Source organism: Mauremys mutica, chromosome 19, assembly GCF_020497125.1.
Source record: "Mauremys mutica isolate MM-2020 ecotype Southern chromosome 19, ASM2049712v1, whole genome shotgun sequence".
NCBI lineage: Eukaryota > Metazoa > Chordata > Testudines > Geoemydidae > Mauremys > Mauremys mutica.
The window spans coordinates 15,579,027-15,598,374 of NC_059090.1; the positions used below are offsets into that span (position 1 = coordinate 15,579,027).

The 19,348-nt window shown below is 42.0% G+C and overlaps 1 protein-coding gene across 1 annotated transcript in view; it reads right to left on the minus strand.

Annotated features, from left to right (window-relative positions):
* The window catches only part of PIMREG (PICALM interacting mitotic regulator), an 80,385-nt gene that overhangs the window by 23,135 nt on the left and 37,902 nt on the right, over positions 1 to 19,348 (minus strand). The gene's annotated exons all lie outside the window — the stretch shown is intronic.

Consider the following 19,348-nt stretch of genomic DNA (forward strand, 5'->3'; position numbering starts at 1 on the left):
AGAGTCCGGGGAAAATCACCCCACGCCCCCCGGGCAGCCCTGCCTCCAGAAGACAGCACTCTTAGACACGGTGAGAATGTTAAGGGAAGTCAAAGCAGAACAAGTGCATTTGAGCACCTAAAATGCAGGAATTCCATGGAGGGTTTAACCAAACTCCTGACTACCCAGACCTATGGAGTCAGTTTGTGGTCAGGCCTTATTGGTAACTCCTGGGGAAATTTTAGACAGTAGCCTTCCCCCCTTTTTATGTTTAAAGATCCTGCATGTTTTGAAGGCTTTTTGTTTACAAACACAAAACAAACACCAAAATAACCTTCCCCAGAATGTAACAGTGAGGAATAATGATAATACAAGGGGGAGGAATTTTAGAGCCCTGGGTGATTTTAAAATCCTGTGGCTTGCACCTGGCCCTTTGTGTCTCATGTTTGCTATTTTTTTTGGTCTCTGCATTTAGGCCCCATCTCAATGGCCCTGAAGGAGGCAGAGAATGTTATTCTGCCAGGACCGGCAGTTATCTTAATGTTTGGCTGAAGCGTGGTCTCTAGCCAGTTCTTAAGTGCCATATGTCCACTTCACAAAGGTCACAGCCGTGGCTGGCTCTGACTGGCACCATTGCTGTCTGTCTGTAAGGACAGAAACTAAGGATCAAATGCACCCTGTGATTGAACTATTTCACCTCTGGAGCTGGGCGCTCTCTCCAGATCTCTACTAAGTCCTGCTGAACCAGTGATGGGAAGCTTTCCCTGCCTCTACTCCTATCAAATTTGTTAACAGATAAACAGAAGACTTCAGACTCCACGATGGTCAAAGCAACATTGTTCACAATCACTGCGTCCTACCCAAAGATGTACAAAAAAACTGAGAGGAAAGTCTGGTTGAAGTGTTGAGATAAATGCATAAAGAGCCAGCCTATGTATCCCAGAGAACACCCAGTAAACTGGCAAGGGGAAGCTAAACCTGGTTTAAAAGTTTATTTAGTATTTGTGTAATAATCCACGTCTTGGAGACCCAGTTATGGACCAGACCCCATTGTGGTAGGTGCGGTAGGCCCCAGACAGTTAACAATCTAAGTATAAGAAAAACAACATTTAATACTGCAACTTCCCATCTCCCATCCAATAGATTTGTTCCCTTTGGGCATAATCATCCTTAGTATAGCTCCAATACAGGAGAGGAGCTCTCCCCTCACTGGGATACAGTAGATCTATAATTTCTTTTTGCTGAAGAATGATTAACAGCTCAGCTGGTGAGCAGACATCTTGACCAGATATTTAATATTTCGATTCTTTCACTGGTCATTTTGATTTCTAGTGGTTATGGCATTCCTTAGGCTGCAGATTTGGTCCTACCAGTCTTCATATGACTTGAATTCACTATCCAGTATAATCACTGGGCCCAATGGCTCCTTATGAATAAATCTGGTGTGAAATACTGTAGTGCGAAGTAAAACAGAAAGAGGCTGTGTTAAAGGGAGTTGCAAAATGCTGTTCAAAAAGTGGAATTAATATTGAGGTCAAGAACACATTAGTTCTCACCAAAACTGGGTGGTGGTGGGTGTAATACCCAGATTTCCCCAATGGATGACCTTCGTTACCAAATGTACAAGTGACCAATTGTATAGTAGCTTCTGTACTAGCCTATATAAATTTGTCACAATGAAAAATAGTGAGGTGGATGGCATTAGATAACAGAAGAGTTTAGCCTATTGGAATAAAAAAAATCATGTCTTTATTGTTAAATGGAAAGCTTACAAACAGACCTGTAACAGACATCGTTGAGGCCTTTAAGTCAGTTTTAATTAATACACACTAGGCCCATTTCTGCTCTTAGGCATATCTGTGAAAATCTGTAGCTGCCTGGTTAATTTCAGTGAAGTTAGTTCAGTTTTGCACAAGCGTATGTCAGAGCACAATCTGGCCCTGCATGTCACATGCTATCTCTGAGATCAGGACAGGGAATCAGTTTGTTTATCCTACTGCAGAGGAAAAAAAATAGATTCAAAAGGTTCAATCTTATGGCTAGAATAAAATAGTTTTCCCATAAAATAACTATTTTAACCTTATTCTGCTTTGGAGATATCAGCCTGACAAAGGCAGGTTTCTTCTGCTGAGTTAAATTTGGCAGGATTTATTTCAAGACATTTATGTTTGTGGTGTTGTAGCCGTGTTGGCTCCAGGATCTTAGAGAGACAAGGTGAGTGAGGCAATCTCTCTTATGGGGCCAACTTCTGTTGGTGGAAGAGACAAGAGACAAGTTTGTCTCTTTCATTAGTAGGAATTGGTCCCCTACAAAGATGTTCCCTCAACCCACCTTGTCTCTTCAGTACATTTGTATGGTGCTGCCATCATGTGGCTTTTGGTGGCATTGCAATACCTCATTGAGAGGAAACTGGGTTAAATAGGTACCTAGAATACGTGAACGAAGTTAGAGAGATGGAGAAGAGCTGTTACATCTTCCAGTTTCTCTCCCTCCTAGTACCGGGCTAGGTCCTATAGAATGTTTTCTTGTGTTGTTTCCAGACAGTATGGCTAGGGTAACCAGATGTCCCTATTTTATAGGGACAGTCCGAATATTTGGGACTATTACCCCCCACCCTCGTCCCAATTTTTCACACTTGCTGTCCGGTCACCCTAAGTACGGCAGTCATACACTATATATACACACTTGAGTATTTATAGGATAACTTCTTGCTCTCAAGCTTTTACCATCAAACCAAATAAGCTAGGACAACACTCATATAGACCAACCACTAACAAAATGCTAGAATACTGAAGTAGGCACATCTAGAACAGCCTTAACCATGACAGGTTGCAATGAGATGGATTCGCTGCTTTCTCTGTGCAGACTGAGCCAACTGAAACCAGAGTGAGTTGTGAGTCCTCCTCCTGGGGAACAGAGGCTACAGGGGACACACAGACAGCCTGGGAAACCGGGGCTTAAGGGGTGCTTCCATGCCCTCCACCTGCTCCCACTCAAAGTTTGGGCCAGCCCTACCCCATAGCTTGAGAGAGCCTTGCACAGCTGATATTTGAGTATAACCACCTAATTATGGGCGTAGTTAGCCCCAGAAGCATCTAATGACCCACCTTCCCGGCCGCAGCACTGATGTCCCAAGAAAGGAATAAAGGGTAGAACAAAAAAAACCAAAACCAAAACCTTCCTACTAAAAATATTTTTATTTGGTCAGCTCCCACAAGAATGCTTGACATCGCCCACACACAGAGAGAGTCCCTGCCCTCCGAGAGCTCATCAGAACTATTCCAGTAACCATCAGACATTTGCTAAATAATCTTCTCTGTGTTTCTCTTGGTTGCCACAAACATTAATTAAAGCAGAAGTACCTTGTTCATTCAAGTGAAGAGGCACAAATGACTGATGCACAAGCACTTTAGTTCCACTTAGCCCTGGCACCCCTCTCTCCTTCCCATAGTGCAGTTACATTCAGGGCACAATGAGGCTGTATTCACAACAGCGCAGGGGAAGTTTGTGACAGCAGCAGACATGTTTGTACTAATGGTGCAGTGATTCAGTACCTGCAGCTAATGGCATTTACTTACCGGTACTTGTTCAGACAATGGTAACTGTGCACTAGATTAACCTTGGTAATTACATTCCGAACCAAAGTGGTCTTTGAATGCACCTGCTCATGGCAAAGACTGCACGTGACTGTAATGTCACTGTGCATCTTTTACGTGGAAGCAGGCAGGCGTATAATAAACTTCCACCAAATTCTGCCATACCAGATTAAACCAACGGCCCATTCTCAGCCAGTATCCTGCCTTGGTAATGCCAGTTGCTTCAGAAGACCCATCTTCCTAACTCTAAACAATACTGGGGGTGGGGGGAAAAAAACTGAGAATTTTCTGATTGCATTTTCCATTTTTGAGAACAATTTTGACTAGCTCTAAATCTGATCTGAAAACCGTAACCTTTTTTGCTAGAATTTTCCCAACAATGTTACATTTTCCATCAGAATTTAATGAAAAAGTATTCTTTGCTTGACACGTTCCACTTTATAAATTCAGTCTGAGGTAATGGGGGCTTATTGTGTGACAGCACATGACAACAACCCAGGAAAATAATTATATAAATCAAAGGACAGAATTAAATATTGTTTTGTTAAACTATGCAAAGCACCAAAACTAGAGCATAGTGGCAGTGTATACTTGATTCTGATTATTTTGGAAGACAGCAACTCGGAATAATGCAGAATGAGTGAGAAAAGCGTTAAAGCGACCAGCGAGATTTGGATGAAGTTACATATAACAAAAATGATTCCCCTTAACAAATGTAGCAGTTGTTAGCACTACTGCCATAAATGTAGTGCACAAAATGTAATTTCCTCTTGTGAGGAAAGGACAATCTTAAGAACTCCAGCATTCACTTGCTTTTAACCTTTTCTAAAAATATCCTTTCAGCTGAAATTTTAAATGCTTGGTCTCAGCCAAATACTGGTTTTGTCTCTGCACATGCAAGTTTGGGCATAATAAATGGCACAATTTTCGAGTTATATGATCAGGGGAATAAAGCTACGTCTTCAAATGAAAAAAAAGCATGTTCAGCTTTTTTGTACTCAAACAGGTCATGTATAAAACTTCCAGCTTAGTCTATGGCTAGTCCACAAGGAGGAACACTAGGGTTATTATCGGGTCCATAGGTAAGTTTGAAAAAAAAATTAAGTGCTTTCAGGTTTTGTTGAAAGTTACATGCACATTAATACAATCAAATTACTGTAGAAGCACAAAGCATACTGCACTATCGGCCTCAGTCCTACATATCTATGGGCTTCCATTCAGAAACAGACTTCATATGTAAACACACCTATATGAAGACCACCCTTACATTTACCTCACAGCTGTACATATTCTTCATCTTGCTCATTTGATCTGGATCCTTAAAAAAAATCTCTGGTATTTAAAAACCTAAGAATCTTCTTTATTATTGACATATAATTTTTGCCTCATAATTTGACCAAGATCAGAGCCAAATACAGTTCTCCTCCTCCAGTGGTAGAATCTACCAGCTGCCTCTTTATCTTTCACCATGAATTTACTTAACATCTTTCCTGAGGAAATGGAAAATGCTTTGCTGTCTCTTTACATCACACATTAAGAACACCCCGAGCAAGTGTCAGTGTTGCTAACCGCAGAAACTTCTAAGCAGATCCAAAGCTGTTCATTGCCACAGGCATCACAATGACTAAGAACCTGTGAGAGCTGTGCCGATTCCAATGACAGGTACTGTTGAAAGGTGAGCAATCCCTGCTTTTATTCATTAAAGTTTGTACATGGCAATGGAGGCAGAGGGTTTCAAATCCCAGGTCACATCCCTGTGTTTTAGTGGAAGGAAAGGCAAGAAAATATGTACATCCAATGTTTATAATTTTGAAGGAGTCAATGTGCGATTTTGAAGTTGATGAAAAGTCTCTTCCAGGCAAAGGGTGCGAAACAGGCTAACACCTATCAGTTCAACCATCGCACTATGTCACCATAAAGGCTATCAACTAATATCATGGCATCTCTGCACCTGAAAGTTCGGTTTTCAAACTAGCCCTGCTGTAAATATAGCCAAGAATGTGTCTGAAAACTGGTTAAAGAGCCTCATCTCTGGGCCACTGGTTCACAAAACTGGTAACATCTCTCAACCTTTTAACAGCACCATGTGAAACACAGACTCTGTAAAATAGATGGTGGACCACCGAAATCCCTGCCCTCAACTGCCATGGGAAACATCCCCATTCTCCATCATTGGGAAGTCTTCTCAGAGCCACAGGTGGTGGGCATACAAGCCCCATTGCACTATTGGTGATAATGGCGGAGAGGGAGGCATGAGGAAACTGCTAGTTATGCTTACCCCACCGTGGGATTTCCTATGGATAGTGGGATAGGCCTGATCAGGACCTGTTGGTCTTACAGGTGAACATGCATTAGCCAACTGGTAGGGGAGAACAAATGGGTATAAATAATAGACACCCACATTGGCAAAGTGTTCAGAGATCTAGTGGGTAAAGAAAGCAATACAATATTTATTATACCTTTTGAAAAGGCTAGCATAACTATATTTACAAGTTCTGTAGGAACTGATGATTATCTTTCAGCTCAATTCCTGTGGCTAATTTGATGCAAAATTATTGGTGATTTTAACTGATAATTTTTGAACAGATATTCCTGGATGATAAGAACTGGTTCCACTGGCAAGCATACAAAATTAGAACACAGAAATTTTTATGGCAATAATACTAGGCAATTTTGCTCAGATTTGCCAGATTTTAATTGTTTCATGACTCATTGGCAACCACAAATCATTAATTTTTGTTAAAAAAATGAGCCTTCAATAAATAGTCTTTTATCAATCACTTTTCCTCATGGAAATAAGACAATCGCTGGAGAAATCAGGCTGTCTATTGCTGGCAATTGTCAAATGTTATTTTGGAACATGATCTGCTGACATGACTCCATTAAAGAAAAAAGTCATATATAAAGGAAGCCGTACGTATATTGAGAGGCAGCATGTTCTAGTGGATATAGCACTGGGAGTCAGGACACCTCAATTCTAGTTCTGGCTTTGACATTGATTGACTGTGTGACCTTGGCAAGTCATTTCACCTGGTTTTGCTTCCAACTTTTTTTTTCTCTTGATTATTTCGATAAGATTGTTGTGGTGGGGACTCTCTTACTACATGTTTGTACAATGTCTAGTATAATAGGCTACTTATAATACAAATAAATAAGACTCTCAAAAGGTTTGTCTGTTGCCTTTGGTTTCAATGAACTATGGTCTGTCAGATTTGTGTTTCTACTTGATATTCCATCATTTAACAGAAGTCAGGGTTGTGTCAGATGTTATGTACTCTATCAAGCACTCCTTTCTGAAATCCAAATCAACATGTTTAGAACATAAATATTGTATTTTCCACTAGAGTGCTGCCTTCTGATATATTTCTCTTTTAATGGAGAGATCAACTTGCAGTCTATGATGACCGAGGAAAGGTGTTTCTAGAGAAGCCTGAGATGAAGGTGAAATGATTTCTTAAAAACAACAAAAACTTGTTCCTAGGATTACACTTATTTATTAAGTCTTGGAAGAAAAGCTCCCGGTAACAGTAACAAGAATTCTGAAATTTCTTTATCTGGGGAAAAAGAGAGGAAAGCAAGGTACAAAAAGTATTTTTTGCTGTAGCAGAGAAATAATGATCCCCTAACATAACAATTGCATTATATAATTAAAAGTACTGTACACACCAAAAGAAAGGAAAATATTAGAGTTCTTATAGGGTAGCATAAGAATTCAATAATTGTTATTTAAAGTACAGATTGTTAGTGTTCATGAGCCTTTGCAGGCAAATAATCGGGAGCAAAAAGTTGGCGTTGTGGTTAAGGTACAGTGCTAGGGCTCAGGAGTTATGGATTCAATTCCTGACACTGCCAGACACCTGGCATGACCTTGGACAAGTTACTTAATCTGTGCGTCTGTTTATTTTGTACAGTGCTGTTACTGTACACAGCACTGAACAACTAATAAAACACAATTCCCCTTTTGCCCCACAAACCCCCTTCCCTAAAGAATTTATATTGCAGCAGCGAGAAAGCCACTTTTATCATTGTTATTTGTACTATCCTCGCACTTGGGCGTCTAGGTCATGGACCAGGATCCCAGTGCACTAGGCACTGTACAAACACCAAACAAAAAGATGCTCCCAAATCACAAGTTTTATTAACTCATTATTGTAACACTGACAGACCAGGTACCAGCTCATGCCAAGGGGCATAAGAAATGCATGCTGGTCACCAGTCTGGCTCACCTGTGTGTTCGCCCGGTTAAAACAGAGGCTAAGTTGATAAGAATGTGTTTAGTGTTTAGACTGGATGAAAAGCTTGTAGGATTCTATATGTGTTGATCTCAGAACATCTGTAGCCCATAATATAAACTTATATTGAATGTTTGCAGTGTAAACCTCTGTAATTGTGTAGCTCACCTCACCAAACAGGAAAGCAGCATTAGTTAGGGTTGCCAACTTTCTAATCACAGAAAAACTAACACCTTTGTCCAGCCCCCTGCCCAATTCCTTCCCTGAGGCCCCACCCCTTCTCTGAGGCTCCACCCTGCTCACTCTGTCCCTCCCTCCCTCCCTCCGTCGCTCACACTCCCCCACCCTCACTCACTCGCTCATTTTCACTGGGCTGGGACAGCGGGTTGGGGTGCAGGAGGGAGTGAGGGCTCTGGGGCAGGGCTGGGGCGGAGGAGTTTGGGGTGCAGGAGCGGGCTTTGGGCTGGGGGGTGGGGCCGAGGGTAAGGAAGTGTGGGAGGGGGCTCTGAGCTGGGGCAGGGGGTTGGGGTGAGGGCTCTGGCTGGGGTGGGTCTGGGGCTGAGGAGTTCGGAGTGCGGGAAAGGGGCTCCAGCCTGGGGCAGGGGATTGGGGTGTGGGAGGGGGTGTGGGGTGCAGGCTCTGGGTGGCACCGATCTTAGGTGGCTCCCGGGAAGTGGTGACATATCCCTCCAGCTCCTTGGCGGAGGGGAGGCCAGGGGGCTCTGTGTGCTACCCCCACCTGCAGGCACCACCCACGCAGCTCCCATTGGCCATGGTTCCCAGCCCATGGAAGCTGCAGAGCTGGCGCTCAGGGCAGGGGCAGTGTATGGAGCCCCTGTGGCCACCCCCAAGCCAGAGGGATACGCAGTCCACTTCCTGGGAGCCTGACAACCCCGTTTCAATGCCAACTGGACTTTTAATGGCCTGGTCAGTGCAGTGTAGCCACTCTTTGTCAGTAGGAGAGAAACCACCCATAACAAGGGACTTTTCATCAGTAAAACATGTGTCAGTCAGGGGTGTGTTTTTACACACCCCTGAACGACAAAAGTTTTACCGACGAAAGTGCAGTGTAGATATAGCCTAAGAGGATAGCAGAATATTAAGGTTGGCGGACAGGTTCCCCTCTTTCCTTCTCTTGGGCGTTGGAACCTATATTGCAGAGAAGTTTTCTGATTAGAAATCCACATTGGCATGAGTGAGAAATATCTTTTAGTCACTAGATGGAGCTAAGAACCAATAAAATCACCGCAGCTCTGCCTGAAAAGTTAAATGATTGGCTTAGATTCACCTGAGAAGGAGAAGCCAGGAGATTTCAAAAATGATGAAATTAAGTTATCACTTGTCCTGCTTTGTAATAGGTGCTTATATTACTAGGTTATTGTCCCAGTCTTAAAAACGGGACTGGTGGTAATTTCTTAAAGTGGAAAAATCACTGCTTAACTAAAATGAATAGAAAGGACAAAGGATAGCACTGAGTCTCACAGATCTACAGAGCAGATACAGAATCTGACATTCTACTGTCCCTGCAGTTCCATGCTGGAATTCTAGAATTAACCTAAGACTTTCGGATATACCTTAATTCTTCAGTTCAATCTGGAGGCACTAAGTTATTTCATTAACCTGACAAATCTTGCTGGCTCCATTAACTTTTTTATTTTTATTTTTATTTTTAATTAGAAACAGTCTTTTTTATGTAAATAGCATAAGCCTTAACACAGAGAGGTCAAATACCAGAGAGCTGCACATATGAATTTGTCCAGCTTTATGTGCACTGTGTCTTACAGGTCTCCCATGCTACCAAGAATGTGGTGTGTCACCATCTTAACTTTGTCTGAAGGTTCATCTTTTTTGAAGACACATGATCTGTGCTTAGAATGAATTACGAAGCCAGGCACATGTCTGCTACTGCCTACTGTTCCATTTAGAGACAGACAGTCCTGGAGAAAGCAGTATTATCAAATGTGGGAGGAATTAAGATGAGATGGGTTGGGGAGAGCAGTTGGACGACCCACTTTTATAAGTGGATCGAAAGTAAGTTCTGCTTCAGGATGGTTCTGCTGTTGCACCCAAAAGATCACAACTTTCGTCTTCGTAGTTTAACTACCAGTCCCTTGATGTGGAAATTATAAAACACAAAGAGTAAAATTCACTCCAGTGCAGAGAGGCAGTACAAGGCCTATGTACCATTGAGGCATGTTAAAGAATGAAGTAAGAAACACACATTCTTTACAAAAATGTGCCCAGTCACTATATAATGTGGTATGTTCAACCTTATGATTAATGGTCAGCAGTTTGGCATTTTAGGGGTTTTAGAGGATGCTTCTTTTAAAGTCCCATCGAAATGAAACTTGGCATAAGGATGAGCCCAGCTGCAAATCTGATTGATTCTAAAAATAGTGTAAGTGGATTAGGAGGGATTTTGTGTGAGTGTATTTATGTTTCAGATTATATGAACATGTGACTATTCCCAAACACGTACAACGGTTGGATCCATGGGCCTGAAGGCACTGCAAACCTGATCCTATGTCAATTAAAGTGTCTCCTATCAGGCACAATTCCCCCCCCCCACCACACACACAATGAAGAACTTAACTGACCACCTTGTAAACAAAATGGATTCCGAATGAACTGTATAAAAAAGAAAGGAACTAAAGGATAAAGAGAAGTTTCATGGTTATCAATATACACAGCTGATAGTTACTGATCATTTTAGAGACATTTCCTCGATTCAAGAAGGCATTTTTACCCACAGTTCCCTTCAAAAGTCAGTTTGGTCCATGGACCTATCGTTGATTTGGTCTAGTTCTGTGGAGTAACTCCAGAATTTCTTGAATGTTAAGAGTGTGCACTATCAGCTGTCAAGAATAATATTGTTCCCTTCAAGACAGCAGAACATGTTAAAAACACTACCAGTATTTACACTTCCTAAATGGCATGATGTAAGTGTATGCTTTTGAAACTTTGCTGACGCATTCCACTACAGACATACTAAAAGCTGTTTAATGAAGGTCCCTGACAAGGCTGTGGTAGGTGAGCAGATTAATAAATATGCTAGTCACTGATGCCAGCCGCTCAGTTAAAAAAAAATAATTCAATAACACTTTCCTTGGCTTTGCGAAAAAGGTGACATTTCATTTCCGCACCATGAAGTGCAGTGACGACCAAATGGTGATTGATGATCGCAAAAGGGTTGGCAGGCCCATGGAGAACTTTATTGGAAACATGTTTGAACTGGAAGTCTGGGAAATTGTGCTTGCATCCATGAGAATAAGACAGGGGAGCTGGAGTTCTGGTGTGAGGTCATCGTAAGTGCTGGAGTTACTGATCTTTGCTCTCCCTATAGCCTTTTCCATTTGAGGATCTCAGAGCATTTTACAAATATTAAGTCTCACTGCAGCCCTGAGAGATTGATACCCTGGCCCACATCCTGCAAAAAGAACTGAGCAGGTGGGTTGCTGAACCCAGATGGAGCCTCACTGACTTCAGGAGCACACAGAGTCACTCACATGCAACAAGTTGAAGGATCAGGGCTTGACCTACCTGTTGGTTGAAAATCATGCTTGTGCTGTATCTACAGCAATCTCAGGGGAAGCTTCCATGGCAATGATTGTTACTGGTATTCCAGCAGCACCCACACTATGCTTGGTGCTGTTCACGCACGTGGGATGACAACAATCCCTGCCCTCGAGAAGAAATCAGTGAATGCGTCTGATCAATGAGAGTTCAATAGACGGCAAGGCATTCATTTCCCCTTTATATATGCCACAATGCTTTTTTAAAACCGCAGAATGCTGGTCTCTCACGAGTAGCTTTTCGGTTCATTTAAGTGATATAATACAAGAGTTTTGAGTTGTGATATAATAAAAAACAAAATCTTCAATGTCTGCACAGTGAATGCATGGGTTTGTTTGTTTTTCCCCATAATACACAAGTGAGAAACTGTGCATGACAACTATTTTACACCTGAGAGCTATTAATCTCAATCCTCTTTTGTGTTCACTCATTCTGAGGTTCAAGGTTGAGAAGTCTTAACTGAAAGACATTGCCTAGAGGTAAGGAGGACATAGGTAAGAGGTGACTTATTAAGTATAAATGAAAGATATTAAACTGTGTCTGGTGTGAGGTTTGTATTGAACATTTTAGGTTCCTTTGGTATCCTTCTCACCAGGAAAGGATCATGCAAATTGCATTGTCCAGTATATTACCTACTGTTTAATTGGCAAAAGGACTTGTATTATCTTTTAACAGTGTTAACTTTTCCATTTTGTTTTAGCCTTATACAATTAGGCACTCAACTGAGGAATTAGTTGAAATCTTGGGATCCTAGTGTAGAAATTACGGCTACTGTGTACCTCACATAGAACTTAAAGGACGTAGGTTTTGTCAGCTTTTAACATTTATTAGTAGTATTCATTTATTTGCCATAGTGCCCACTACAGGCTAGTATTTTCCCAACACTTGAGAAGAAGTTCCTGCAAGGTAGAAATAGGTTGTTAAGGGGGCTACATGGAGAATCTGATCATTTACATGGCATTGGAACATAGAATCAGGTCAAAGCGAAGGACCGCATGTTACTGAAGAATATATACAGGGTATATTTATTTTTTTACCTTCTTAACTAAACATACATGAGTTATTTATTTGATTAGACCTCTGGGAATATGCTACATCTGTGGGTGGAATTCTGAAGTAGTGCTGTAGAACATGCTGTGCAGAAAGAGTCTTTTCTGGAATAAAAACTGTCTACAATCAGGCATGATGCTCAGGTAGGAAAGGCTCAAATGGTTACAGCACTCCTCAGCTTTAATGTCGGTTTTTGAAAGAGAGATGCAATTCTATTTAAGGCAATGAAACAGCTGACCAGGTCATGTGGTTCATGCTATTACACAGCTTCAATACAATTCATCTTAATCGATGTAATGTTAATAATCTGATTTCATGCCTCCATGAAGAGGTCACACATTGGAAGAATTACAGAAAAGGTGCTAAGTTCTTAGAGCACTGTGTTGCTGGATTTAGTCAACCCGAACAGTCCATTCCAACATAGAAAGCGTACCTAGGAAAATGAAAACAGCCTTTTGCATTCTGTGACAAAAATGAGAAACTATATTACTATACAATTAACAGTAAACTAGGTAAAGCACATCAGTGGTTTCACATCATCATACCTCCATGTCCTCCTAGACTAACCAATACTAGCAATTCAATACTCAATTCAATTCAATGCCCGAGCATTCATGGGAGGTGAATTATAAACTGACACACCCGGGTTTGTGGACTGAATATGCTTATTCAGTCCTCTTTCCTGAACTTCCTTTTTGGTAATCCAATCAGGACACCTAAACACTACCCTGTGATTAGCATGACCAATCAGCTAACCAAAACCAACTTGAATGTAGACTTGCAGCAAGCTATTTGTGATCAGTCCAGAGAGTGTAAATATATTTGCAAGGGAAAAGAAGGCAGATACATTGGAGGAATTTGGAATGTTCTCAGTGATATTCCAGAATCAGGGAAAGTGTTTCTTGTAGCCTCTCTGCTGAGCATTGAGATGGTTAAAAATGGCGCCCACTCAACATGCAAGGAGCGTTTTAAACCAGCTTACTGGGTTTTCCATCATGTGTCCCTCTAGGCCAGCAGCTAAAGTCAGCATTCGTACTACCACATGATGACCAATCACACACAGCAAATGCCACCATTTGGGTAAATGGCACAAACTAAACCCCAAGTGATGACAGGGCCCTTGGGGAAGAGGCAGGGGACAGCTAACCTGCAATAGATGCTTAATATGCAATAGATGACCTTAAATGCTGCTGCAGGGTATTTTTTTTAAGCAGCATCGTTCAGAAAGTCCTTTAGAAGTGTAGGACTCTCCCAGCTGATTGCTAAGCAAGATGCCAAAGAAGAGAAGCTGCATTTGAAGGATTTTCATTTTGTAATGCCTTAAAAGGAACGTATAGAAAAATCTTTGTGGAGCAGCATCTATCCCTATAGATTAGCTTTGAGTGACAACTGTGTGAAAAGGGGGCCAATAGATTACAAGCTACTGAACAGGATTGTGAAGTTTTACAAACGTAAAAGAGCAATCCTTGTATTCCTTCTCCCCCCTTTTTTGATTTCTAGATATTTTACTATAGGATCTGTGCAAATTCTGCACCATATTCCTTTGACTGTGGACATATCCCCATCCCTACCCTTTGTTTGTATCTTTAGACTGTAAGCCCTTCAGGGCCGGTATTGTCTCTTATCTACGTTTGTACAGAGCCCAGCACAACTGAACCCCCAGTCTGGACACTATCATTGTATACACATGTACTCCTTCTACTAATACTAGGATTGGTTAAATGGGCAAAGAGGTTTTTGATGCCAGTAGCAACTGGCGATTAAAATACCACCTCTATTTTGTATAATGCTATTCAAGTCTTTTTTATCAGCTTATCCATGTGGGAGGTGAGTCTATGAGCAGGGGCTCAGTTTCCTTCATGCTGAAATGAGGCCTGTGACTATATGGGATCACCAGCTGACAGTAACTGGGTGGATTAGCCATTAGTGGATTCTCCCCATCTATTACTATTTAACCTCAGAGACAAATTTGTGTTCTTTGCAAAAGCCCAAGTTGAACAGACTTGGTGTAGGAGACCCACATGGGAGTTATTGGAGGTGAGGTGGGGGGGAAGACTGGAATTTTCCCTTCCTTAACTTCAGTCCAGAGTACCAAACAGCTGCTTCTGCAGCACTCCCTATATGTGGGCTTTGTCAGCAGCCATATGGTTCACTGATGCATTAGTCATGTCCTGATCCCTCCTAAGAACTGCCAGAGGGTGTTACCATAGACTAGTGTTCTGAAGCACACAGGTCTGGATTCTCATAGCATGGCCAGTCTACGACAGCTCCTTTGCATTTCAGGCCTTGTACACGTATGTGGGAGGGGTAAGCCGGCTTGCCTTTGTGATAATGTGTTTGGAAGTAATAACTTGGACAAAACAGAAGTGACAAATCTTTCCTAAGTCTGGCTGTCCCAAACACATCCCAAAGTTTTAATGGCAGACGACAATTTTCATGCCAAAACCATTAGACATCTTGCTGCTACAGAGACGTACTGCCAGTATTTTCACAAAGCGATCTCATAAAAATGTTTCTCCCAAGCTGGTAGCTCCCATGTAGCAAGACTATGTGCCCTGTTTACCTATTTAATAAAAACTAGGCCACATAACTAGGGAAGGAAAGATAGCCACTTGGAAAATAAGTTTATATATATATCCCATTTCATTAGAAATGTTTCTTTCTTGTTCCTGGCAAGCATCTTAAATATATTGCTAGTATGGCACAGTCCTTCAACTTGTGCAATAGAGGAATACTTTCTTGGGAAAATTCCTTGCTCTTTAGTGTAATTTATTCCATTAAATAGGCAATTTGCTCTTTGAAAAAAAAAAGTTTAAAGAGCCTCAAGGGTGAGTCATTTCTGACAGGTAAAGATAGGCTGAACTCCCTCCGATCGAGGGAAATCATCTCAATCTTTCCTCCGGTTCGGTAGTAGAATTTCAGCACAGGGCTCCTAGCACATCATTGTGCTGCTATCAGCAAGTTCATTCACTTTCTTTTATGCCTCCCTTTGCAGGGAAGTACTCAGGGATCAGTCATCAGGTTACAATGTGCAACTTTTGTTTATTCTATTATAATGTAACTCCTCCCCTGCACGATCAGTTCCAAGGCATGAGACTTTTCACTGCCTCTAGCAGTGTTTAAATGCTATTTTGTTGAACCCTTGTGGGGGGGAAAGGTGCGTGATATCAAGTGTACAAAATAGTGTGTGGATTATTAAATAAATTCCTATTCATGGAAATTCTTCCTCTTCATGCCTACATGTCATGCCATTGAGCCAGAAGACTGGGTTTATTTTTGCTTTTGCAGTTATGGGACACATGTATTATCTCATTCTGTTCCCAGTGGGAGCTTTGCAATTAACTCCAATTGATCATCCCCTGAAATGATGAAATTTCCCTCCCCGCCAGATAGGTGCTGCCGCACCCCCCTGCTTTGAAGTGGTTTCCAATATATACTGGATTTACAGTTCGGTTTAATGACTCTCAGCACCCACCCACTATACAAATTGTTACAGCACCCCTGCCTCACCATGGTCCACACCTGATTTTACAGCACAATTCTGTAGCTGGTGCATGATGAAATAAGTAACTTCTGCTAGCTACAGCCTCTAGTTTAATGTTTCAGCAGCTTGTAATTTTCTTTTTCCACCATCACATGCCATTGGACTTAACTGAATTGATGCAAACTGCAAAAATTTACTGCTGTTTTTATAATCCCATTTCCACACAGACCTCATACATAACCCTATCTCCCCACCAGTGGGCTTGTTCTCCAGCAGATGAATTCTAGAATTACACTCATAGCTGAAGGTGGCTTAACAATAGATTCAGGTAATTACAACTCATCTACTCCTGTCTGTAGCTTCGAAGATCACTGAAAAAGCTGTACCTCTGGCTAACTTCACAGCTAACCCACACATTAATAAGATTCGGCCGGGACAGCTTGCAATAACAAGCTTTACAATGGAGGACAATGAAACATTCTGGGATTTCAGCTCATGGGGACTCCAGTTTTCTGGGATATTTTAAACCCCGCCAGCTCTAACCCACTCTCCTCCAATTACCCTAAAGCATTTCTCTTTCTTCTCTTAGAAAACGTGTTCATTCAGCACTCGCACCTAAACGTCAAAGAGTGCTTTACCACAGCTGCTCCATTTTTATAGTCCCATTTGCTCTGCAAAACAAGGCAACTGGTCTCAGCTAAGCACAGACACAGCTGGAGCTCTCTACAGTGAGAGCAAAACACCTGGGAAGCCATTTACTGTTTTAACCCCACCCCTTCCACTCTGTAGAGTTGACATTGTCCACTGCATTTTCCCCAAATGTCTGCGACATGTTTATTGAACAAAATCTTGACATTGTAAAGTTCTGTTAAGTACTATAAAGGCTTACGTTTATTTTTATGTGATGTCTTTCAAGCCTTTACCTCTGCTACCTCTGCAGTCCACAGTTCATCGTTTCACAGTACTGGAGTCTTTGGTTGCCTTCATAATCAAATAGGTTAAGATTTTCAAAGCACGCCAGGACATGGAGACATATACCATCTATGAATGTTTCTCAGTTCCCCACGCTGCTATGAAGATCTCACCCACAGAGCGGATCAGATATATATTACACTTCAAAGCAATATTATTTGGGTTTTTTGGTTTTTTTTTAAGGGATGATGCAATATTAAAAATGGGAAGAAGTTATAATGTGAAGAGAGCTCAGAAATTAATAGAGATAATTATTTAAGGCCAAAGTTAAAGGTATCTCAAATTTCAGGGCGAGGAAGAGTTAGCTATAGAGAGTTTCTTGTCTTAAATGAAATCGTCTCCTATTTAAAGGAAAACTGTCAAGGTTGGCAAATGTGACCTATTTTCCCCATTATATCTGTAATATCCATGAACTTGTGCTAAACAACATTATTAAGGTTGCAAAATCAAGCACTTAGAAGTTAGGACATGCCAGAATTAAGGTTGCCCATCACCGTGCAATCTTAATTCAGTCCTCTTTTCTGTAAGCATTATTCTACTGTTTCTAATTACATGATCTCATCTTGTTTTCCCCCACAGGGCCTCTGCCTCATTCAGTGCACAGAATAGATGGTGCTCCCTTAGTGACAAGTGTATCCTCAGTGCTGAACAGCACTAGAGGGGGAGGAGATTCTTTGCCAGTAGGTTTCCCAGACATTTGCTGAAAGCAGAGGAATGGTGAGACTTGGATAATCTTGGTTTCCATTCCAGGCTCTGGAGGGGAGAGTGCTCTAGGGGCAGAGACTCATCTGCCCATTTTCCCCCAATCGTGACCCTTCCCCTCTAAGCTGTCCCACTCTTCCAATGTCTTCCCACTCATCTAACCAATCCCACTCTCCATTCCTCAGGCTTCTCATCTCGGTCTCCATCTCATTGCCCAGTCAGTCCTGGTCTCCCCTCCACAGTCCTCTTGCCCCAGCTCCTAGTCCCCAGTCTCTTTGCTCAGCCATTCCCAGTTCTCCTCCTGTCTCCTTGTGCAATGTCTCTCTCCACCCGCACAAGCTTCCTGTCACCTTATACCTATAGATCCCATCTGCACTGGCTCCCAATCCCAGGCTCCCTGTCCAATCCCAGCGTGCTTCCTTCCCCTGGATCCTTTTCCAGTTTCTTTGCCCAGCACTTCCCAGGTCTCTGCATCACAGCTCCCTGGTCTCAGTTCCAGTGCCTGGATGCAGAACTAGGACAGCCAGGAACTGCAATTGCAGAAAAAGTCCTCTGTGGTCCTCTTCAGCCCCATTTGAACAGTGATTTTTCAAAGGCTTAACATTTGACTGAATTTGGGCATATTTTCACAGTGATGGAAAAAGGCACATCCCTGAGACAAAAAGCCACCTCCTGCAAAATTTTATATCCCTGCATCTCTGTGCTTTGGCACTAGAACTTCTCAAAGAAAAGGTCACCAACATTTAACATGGTCTAAACAGTGTATTTTTCCCTAGCCTCCAGCTTGGAAATGGCTGAACCTTTTTGACTGTTTTGTGTGTGTGTGTGTGTGGGGGGGGGGAACACCACAAAAAACCCACACCTGAGCCAGAGACCTAGCATGGAAAATTTCAGCCCAAATGCTTAAAGTTTGCAAAGTTATAAACAGCTGAAAACAACATCTTAAATGGCCAACCTTAATAAAAGCCCCACCTACAATATTCTTACATACACACAATATGTAATTAAAAAAAAAACCCAAGGGAAAAAATTAAAGCCCCAACAGGAGGGGGGAGGAATAGCTCAGTGGTTTGAGCATTGGCCTGCTAAACCCAGGGTTGTGAGCTCAATCCTTGAGGGGGCCACTTAGGGATCTGGGGCAAAAATTGGTCCTGCTAGTGAAGGCAGGGGGCTGGACTAGATGACCTTTCAAGGTCCCTTCCAGTTCTAGGTGATTGGTATATCTCCAAATAAAAAAAACCAAAAAAAACCAACATGCAATGGTAAAGTATTAAAGAGAATGTTGCTTCCTTTAACACTGAACCAAGAACCATACTAGAATAAGGCAAATAGTGTTGTTCCCACAGCTACTCTTTCTCTGTCTTTCTGCTTAACTGCAAAACTTCTGCTTAGATTCACCTCACCCAGTCTTACATCTTGCCTTGCTTCCTTGTTTAGATTAAAGAAACAGCAGATACCTCATCTTCACAAATCGCCAAGCACGGCTACTTGAGGAAAAAGCTTTACTTCTAAAAGGCTGACAGGGCCGTTTATAGCTGGGCTGTCTATTGCTCTGGTATTAGTTTTGTGGGGCTAGACAGCAAATGTGGGATCTTTTGGTTGGAGAATTCTCTTAGCGATCTGTACTGCTCTCTCCTCCACCCATTCCCCTGTGGAGGTAGAGCCTGCAAACAACATTCTTGAAGTCATCTCATACTCCCAAAGATTAGAATTCAGAACCAAACTGTGGCCTCATCAGTGACCCTTTCTCCCAGATTGCC